This window comes from Ailuropoda melanoleuca, chromosome 17 (assembly GCF_002007445.2).
Source record: "Ailuropoda melanoleuca isolate Jingjing chromosome 17, ASM200744v2, whole genome shotgun sequence".
NCBI classification, from domain to species: Eukaryota; Metazoa; Chordata; class Mammalia; order Carnivora; family Ursidae; genus Ailuropoda; species Ailuropoda melanoleuca.
The window spans coordinates 19,559,347-19,568,347 of NC_048234.1; positions in this window are offsets into that span (position 1 = coordinate 19,559,347).

Consider the following 9,001-nt stretch of genomic DNA (forward strand, 5'->3'; position numbering starts at 1 on the left):
TGTGCAAGAGACAATTACAAAGTATCTTAATGCCCTCAATATCTCTCCTCACGCAAAAGCTCAACTTTCCGAATTTCTCCTAAGTATCTCATTCATTCGCTCATCAGCTGGTTACTGGGCATCTGCTATGTGTCAGATCTGGGCTGGGCACTGGGGGTACAAGAACGAAGGAGAAATAATGAGCTTATTGTTTAGCGGGGGGGGGGTAGAGTTCTGCTCACAGCACGAGTAAACACAGGGTGTTGTGGGCACACAGACAAGAGCACCCTGAGTGTCCTGCAGGAACAGGATGAGTTCCCAGGGTAGGGGAGGCCTGAAGATGAGGAGGGGCAGGACTGGAAGCAGCCGTGGGGGTGACAGGAATGAACTCGAGGTGGTGTGGGTGGAGACAAGAGGACTGGACAGAGGAGAATTAAAGAGGAGGTGAGCTTGAGGGGTTTTGATGAGGAGGGGAGAAACATGGATTATAGTGGGGTCAGCTTTCAGCAGAAACGTGGCACTTTCACTGTGACAAGCAACACAGGAGGAACATGGCAGGGAAGGAAGACAATGCACGGCATCAGTTATGCTTCTAATGGATAGAGCAGAAAGAGGGAGAAAAGACAAGGAGAAAGGAACAGGGGAAAAGAGATTGGGGGTTGAAGATTGATGATCCCAGGACTACTGACATCTCCACTGACCACAGATGCTGGAGCGGATGAAGATGACCCCTAACACACTTGCCCCTTCTCACTAGTTGGGTGTTAACTCTACAGCCCTACACCCAGTGACCTGGATGACATGGTATGTATGCTGGGAGGACTCCATTTGCCGGGACTAGAAGCAAGTCAAGCGCCTTGGAGAAAACTTCGGCAAAATCACCTTCTTGGCCCAATTCCCCAGGGCCCACAACTCATGGAAAGGAGGAACAATAAAACCCAAGGGAAATCTTTGAAAAGAGGGATTCTCCGAAAGCCCTAGAGTTGTAGCCCAAAGGCCTCTTTTTCTCTGGTTCCCACTTGACTTTCTAAAGGTAGGTACAGGGTGCCCTTCTTCCCAAGTAGAAGGCTCAGCCCTCTCGATGTAGCAGCATGTAGGTGACCGCATGACCAAGAGTCAAGCCAAAGTAGATTAATGAGCCACAAATAGGCTGGACGAAGCAAACTAATGCCAACAGCTCAATTCAAACTGTTGGACTCAAGTAAGCAGGCATTTTATAGGAGAGAGAATGAACACTGATCTTCACTCCAAATTCAAGGAAAGGCCTTCATAACCTCTGATTTAAACTTGTCCCAATACATTTGATTCTTGGGGGTAAAACGAGCTGGAGCCTCTGTAAGAATGCTCCGTCCTTGGAAGAGTTTGACAAATCCCACAAGTGTAAAGACCAGTCATATTTTACTTTTGACCTGCTAACAGCTGACCTAGGCAGGTGGAAGTATGGAAAGCCCGGTACCTAATTCAGAGTGACCACCCAGAGTCCCATTGGTAAAGGTCTCAGAAGAGATGATGGGGTGTTTTTGAGAGGAAGAGGAAAAACAAAGAGGTAGCCTTCACCCAGATATGGGGACAAAGTAAACTCAAAGTAGATGAAGATAGAGAATTATGCTTTTTTCAAGTCTACACACACACACACACACACACACAACTGATCACCTTCTGAGCTGTGAAGATATTAGTCTAAATTCTATTTACAATTATTCCTTGACGCTAGAAGATTTGGGTTGCAGAAATCTTTGATGAGTCAATGAGTATCATTTCCTAGAAAAATTACAGATTGCATCTATGTAAAAACAATCAAGTCTTACACAGGCGTGGGCATGTGTCTGCATGATAGTAAGGTTGACCTGTGTGCATATGACCTCTCGGAGTTGAGGACAAGTCACAGGTATGTTCTGATTTCGCTTTAACATAAAGAAAGTAGAGTTATGGCCTGCCAGCTTCTGACAAATGTTTCCTGTAGCTTGTTCCTAGCACTTCTTTGTGCAGTTAACCCAACACTGAAAGCGAGTCTTTCAAGATGAGCTTCCAGGGAGATCCTTCAGGTAATCTCTTTCCCAGAGAAAGTGTCCTTTGCCATCTTCCTCTAAGAGAATATAATAATCTATTTTAGGGAAGCATAAAAGATAGCTCTCTTCCAAGGAACAGTGGCTTCTCAAGACCCCTGGGGTAAGAGGCGGAAGGTCTGGACTCAGAAGGCCTTTATTTTTCCAGAGATTAGTTTCCTCTCCTAAATGTCTACAATAGCCTTCTAATTTGGGGCCCCTGGAGGTGTTCTTCGCAGTGGCCCTGGGTGAACACTGCTGCTATGAGAGACTAAGACCTGACTCTAGGCTTCTCAGAAGCCAGGGGAAGGAGGAGCGTTTAGTAAGAATTGTGTGTAGTTAGCTGAGACAAAGAACTATGAAAATGTCCGAAGGGAAGGAGAGGTTTTCCTGGCACTGAATTCTGAAAGTCCTTGCAGGGGACACTATTCAGAAACACTGAGTGATTTGTTGGAGAATGTTTTCAACAATAGTTGCCTGGTAAGTGCAAAAGCTGGAATACAAAAAAAAAAAAATTTAAGATTTTATTTATTTATTTTTCAGACAGAAAGAGAGCACAAGCAAGGGCAGCAGCAGGCAGAAGGAGAAGCAGGGTCCCCAGGTGAAAAGATATTGAAGTGCGGCATACGATTGGCTGAGTGGAGAGAAATCTTTCATCTCACTCTTCTGAGGTTCCACAAAATCTTAGCCGACAAAGCAGAACCCAACTAAAGACTACACTCAGCCCAGACCAGCTATTTCCTCCCTGGCACCCACACCCATATTCTTGGTCTACGGAAAAGTGGATGGAAAGCAGCTCAGTGCTCTTAAAAGGTATCGAATGTGAAAGATATCCTGGTAAAGGTGGAAACAATAACAATCTGAATTGGTGGCATGAAGGAAATGTAAACGATGATCAGTTAACACAGAAGGAAAACACAAAGAAATTAAGGGAGTTAAGAGAAAAGATGATACATACGAAGAAAAATAAAGACAATCCTCTATAGGATAACTGGTACCCTTGCAAAAGCGGATGGAATCGAAATAAATATTCAGAAACATAATACCAGAGATTTTCCCTGAAATGATGGCAGAACCGACTGAAAGAACCCACAGTGCTCTTTAAATGAAGAATTAATGTTAAAAAAAAATCAACATTTGATTCCAAGTTAGTGAACTTCAAACATGAATAAAGACTATTTCAGGTATATAGACAGAGGAAGCAAGACACCTATAAGGAGGAATAACCAAGTTAGTCTCAAAAAAACTCTTTAGCAATGTTAAAAGAAGAATACTTGCAAAGTTCTGAGGAAAAGGGTAATCCAGAAATATTACAGACTACAAAGTTGTTGTTTAAATAGGCGGATACTATTCTCGAAATTTAAGAGAACTCAGGTCACATGGAACCCGTAGGACTCTTGGAAAGCGACTTATCTATATAATCCAGCCAATCAAATTCCACTCAGGAATGGAAAAGTTATGGTAAAAGGGCTAATGGTGATCACGGAAGTCTTTTTTTTTTTTTTAAGATTTTATTTATTTATTTGACAGAGATAGAGACAGCCAGCGAGAGGGGGAACACAAGCAGGGGGAGTGGGAGAGGAAGAAGCAGGCTCATAGCGGAGGAGCCCGACGTGGGGCTCGATCCCATAACGCTCGATCACGCCGTGAGCCAAAGGCAGACGCTTAACCGCTGTGCCACCCAGGCGCCCCAACACAAAAGTCTTTTAAATAATAAATTAAGACTAAACACCTGGGAGAATTATAACTAATCAAGAATGCCAATGTTATAATTCCTGGCAATTAAAATATATGAGCAACAAAAATCAGGAGGTAAATGCAAAGTGAGGCAGGAGAAAATGCAGGAGTTCCTACTCTGTTTTCCTAACAAAGGATCCATCTGTCCCATCAAAAGTGAAGCACATTTTCTCTTAAAAGTGACCAACTCTTAATGATTTTCATAATTTCTTTTCCTAACCCTAAAAGGATAGTCTAGAAAATATCTCTTGCGATAAAAAAAAAAACTATTTGAAATTCAGTTTCTATTGCTTTTGTTCTATTCAACTAAAATTAAAGGTATTATTTAGAGTGTGATTTTACATACAAGTAAAATTAAACAATAATATTATTTATAACACTATCTCATGTGTAGGTAAACCCCAGAGCACCTTATTCATCTATGCCATCCATCTCCTTTACATCTGTGTGCAGAGAGAAATAACTGGAAATGTTGACTCAATGCCACCCTCATCTGGGGATACAGGACTTTGGGTGGTTTGTTGTGTTTGTTTTTTCTTCTTATAGTTTTATATTTCTTGAGCTTTTCTGTATTGTTTTGGCCACTTTTAAAATTTATACACAGTAAAATTCACTCTTTTTGGTATACAGCTATTTGAGCCTAGGCAAATGCACAGTCAAGTAACTTTCACTGAAATAAAATCTTCATCACCCCAGTCTTGCCTCGTGCTACTCCTTCGTATTCCAGCCCTCCTCCTACTCCCTGCCCCTCCAACCACACTCCATTCCTCCTTCCTATAATTTTAGGCCTTTTCCAGAATTTTATATAAATGGAATAACAAAATACACATAGCCTTTTGGGTCTGGCTTCTTTCACTTAATGCAATCTATCTGAGATTCTCAACGTTAGCTGAACATGAAAATCACTGGCGGAGATTTAAAAACCCCAATGGCCAGGCCACGCCCAAACCAGAAATTAAAGTAAATCAGAGTCTCCAGGGATAAGACCCAAGTGTCAGCATTTTAAAGCTTCCCAGGTGATGCTGTGGACAATCAAGGCTGAGGACCACTCAGCTTATTTCCAAACTGCTTCCAACCCCACAATTCTGTGAGTCTACTTTCGGCTTTCTCAAACCAATTTGTTAGATTCACTCTACTGGGGTCGGATCAGCCTCTGTTGGGGGCTGGGGGCGAGGGCTCTCCAGTGCACGGTGGGTGTTGAACAGCACCCTTGCTTCAACCCACCCTAGATGCCAGCAGCACACTCTCCAACCCGAGCAGTGACAACCAAAAACGTCTCCAGGCTTTGCCAAACATCCCCTTGGGGGCAAGATCCCATCTAGCTGAAAACCACTCCTTTACTGCAAAGCCACAGCAAGCCAAACACAGCTCAGGGCAATTGAGACGCCTTGATAACACGCAATATTTTCTTTTGTGTTTATCCTACCTGCTAACGTCTCCACTCCCACTTTATTAAGCCAACTAGGAAACTCTGTGTCCACTTTAATTTTGAGATCAAGTTGCCAATAACCAGCAGAGGGCACCTCTAAATATTGACTGATACTTCTAATTTCTCTGGGTTCCTGCGGAGAGATGATAAGATCAAGTTTGCCCTACAACCCGTGTGTGTGGGACCAGGAGACAGTAGGGAGGAAGACAGGACCAAGGACTAAAGAATGATCTGAGGAGAGAAAAGATAACAGAAGAGAGCCAGGGAGCTGGCCCGCCAGGCGGTCAGAGACGTGGACCACGGAAATGGAAATTAGTTCCAGAAACTAAAAAGATTCCAGCTGCGTGAAGAGCCAAGGTCGCTTCCAGTTTCCCGGAGGGGGTATGGAAAAACACCTACCTAGACGTCTTCCTCCTTTTGCCTGGCCTAACGCAACTGCCCCTGAAAAGGAGCACGTGACAAAGGCATGGACAACCTTTCCCCGCTTGTGACCTTGTGAGGGAGCCCAAGATATCCTGTTGCCACTGCCACAGTGGGACATAATTTAAAACCACCGTACTGTATTCAAGGCAGGGTACACCCTCTGGTTTTCTGGAGGGTCTAAAAGTTCCATAAGGCTTGTCTGCTGGCTCCTGTCATGCAGGCTTTGTGATTACTCTCAGGAAAATATCACCATTCACTCAGTCTTGAGAGCCATGAACTCTTCTAAAAATAGGTCTTGTAAAGTCAGCTTTGATTACACACTCCTTCTCATTTACGGGCAGGCTTGATCTCCCCTCTGACTTGCTTTTTTTCTGATGGCAACATAGTGCAAACTCCTTTCTCAGGGGGTTTGGTCTGATGGTTCAAGCAGTTCTAGCTTGACACCTCTCTAGACTCTTGGCAAAATCAGAGTGGTGCCCATCTTACCAGGAGAACAGCCACCTAACGGAACATCCTATCTTTTTGAAAAAAAAAAAAAGTATCATATATTTTATCATTTTAAAATAACACATATGTGGAAGAAACCTAAATGATATTACTAAGTAAAAGAAACCAATCTGAAAAGCCTACAGACTATACGTTTCCAACTCTATGACATTCTAAAAAAAGGCAAAACTATGGGGACAGTAAAAAGTTGAGGGGCTGACGAGCATTAGAGGGGAAGGAGGGATGGACAGGTGGAGCAAGGGGGATCTCGGGGGCAGGGAAACTACTCTGTATGACAATATAATGGTGGATACACGTCATTAAACATTTATCCAAACCCACAGAATGGACATTAAGAATAAATCCTGATGTAAGCTCTGGATTTTGGTGGATAATAATGTGTTAGTGGAGGTTCATCTATTGTAACAAACATGATAATGAGGGAGGTTGTGCACGGGTTAGGGCCAGGAGCAGGTAGGAAAGCTCTGTACCTTCTGCTCAATTTAGCTGTGTACCTGTAACTTCTCTAAAAACTAAATTCTATTTCTTAAAAACATGTAAAGAATACATACACAGTACCAAAAAAAAAAAAAAAGCGAAGTACAGAAGAGTAGGAAAAAAAGGAGAAAATAAACAAAATTGATTTAATTTGAGGAACAAGAAACATTTCTACCAGTCTGATATTCCATTATTCTAATTAAATCAGTTGCATCTTCAAGAGAACCCATTCAAATATAATTGTCTTTGGAGCAAAAGGTTTTAAACTTTAAATTATTCTTTGGAACACAGGTCAAGAACTCGGGCTCTGGAATCCAGCGAGTCTGGGTTGAGCGCTCCTGCTCTGGCATCTGAGCCGTGTGACCTTGGGCAAATTAATCCTTTAGGTGCCAGTTTCCATCACTGAAAAATAGGGATGACAATAACAGAACTTAACTCAGAGTCTTTTGAGAATTAAATGAGAAAATGCATGTAAATTTCTCAGGAAACAGTGTAGGGTACTTGGCAAGCATTTTTGATCCCTATATCGTTTTTTTTTAAAGATTTTATTTATTTATTAGAGAGAGAGAGAGCACAAGCAGGGGGAGTGAGTGCCTAGCTGAGTAGGAGCCCCATGTGGGGCTCGATCCCAGGACCCTGCGAACATGACCTGAGCCAAAGGCAGATGCTTAAACCGATAAGCCATTCAAGCCCCCTTGATCCTCAATCTAAGAACTTCGTAATAATAATATCTTTTGAACATACATTGGGTTATAAAAGTCCTAAACTTTTGGAGTGCCTGTGTGGCTCAGTCAGTTGAGCATCCAACTCTTGGTTTGGGCTCAGGTCATGATCTAAGGCTTGTGAGGTCCAGCCCTGAGGCAGGCTCCAAGGCTCCAAGCTCAGCACAGAATCTGCTTGAGACTCTCCCTCCCTTTGTGCCCCCGCTCCCACTCACCACTGGGGCTCAAGCTCACTCTCTCTCTCTCTCTCAAATAAATACATAAATAAAATCTTCAAAAAAGTAAAAGTCCTAAACTTTTAATGAACATTATGGTCTTTGGAGTATCTCTATACGCCAGTTTCAAAATACACTCAGTTCAGTGTAAGGTCCCTCCAAAGCATAATAAAATCTTAAAACAGGTCATTTTACAAATGAATAAAGTCAGGCCCAGAGAGATTAAGTGCCTGACCCAGTAGATATCAGAGCTGGGATTCTTTAGTGAACATACAGGAAGACTGCTTCTGGATCCATTTTTAAACCAATCTCTGATCCCAGAGTTGCTTAATCCCGATGTAATTATGTTACTTGTTGCATAGACGGCACACCTTGGTGAATGATAAACTGTAGAAGCGTTGAGGCCACACGGGTCAAGGTTTGAAAGTTGTTTCTGCCTCTTATAAAGGGCACAGTGCCTGGTACACAGTCAGTGATTAATATCGGCTGATAACGCACAAGTTAATGTGTGAAAAGCATTGGGCTTTTATTACATTTTTTAGTGAGAGTGGGGCAGAATACAATTATGCCCAATAGTGAACTATTTATGCCTAAAAGCTACAAGACTTTGGAGACAAAACTTGCACTTTGAGGCAAAAGCGGGATAGACAGGAAAGGACAGCACACATGAATGATTATGTCATTTGAGAGGGATAGAGGTGATCATTTATTAAAAGGTTTGAAGACACCCTGAATCCACCCTGTGGGAACTAAACTGAGAGAGTTCTAGGACTTAGTAGATTGGTGATTCGTTCAGATTGGGATTATTCCAGAACAGGAGGTTTAAGCAGCTTGGACAGGTTTAATCTTGCCTTGCCACTTTGTTTTCCTCAAGGTGACTGAGTACCTTCTCATGGATGATGTCACCATATTGCACAAACTGAGCCGACGCCAACCAAGAACAACAGAATGGCAACATCGAGACTATCAATAACTCGGATATAATTTATGTTGAACTTCTGAAGAAAATTCAAATTTAATTCAATAGCATATAGATTTCAGTGGGTTCCCTCTTGAAATTTCTTCTCACAAACTTTGTTTCGTTGTTCTTTGCGTTATCCATTTACAGTAATGTTTTTCAAACCGAGGCTTAAGATGGTCCTCTAGACATAGAGCAGGAGGCTTGCAAGGAAACTTCTATCAGAAACAAACACCAGGGGTGCCTGGGTGGCTCAGTCCGTGAAGCATCTGCCTTTGACTCAGGTCATGGTCCCAGGGTCATGGGATGGAGTCCCGCATTGGGCTCCCTGGTCAGCAAGGAGCCTGCTTCTCCATCTCCCTCTCTGTGCATTCACTCTCTCGCTCTCTCTCTCTCTCAAAAAAATAAATAAAATCTTTTTTAAAAAATGAAAAGAAACAAACACTAGTGACAAATAAGGGCTGGGGCAGGGCGTTACAAAGACTTCAGCCTTCGAAAGGTTATGTATA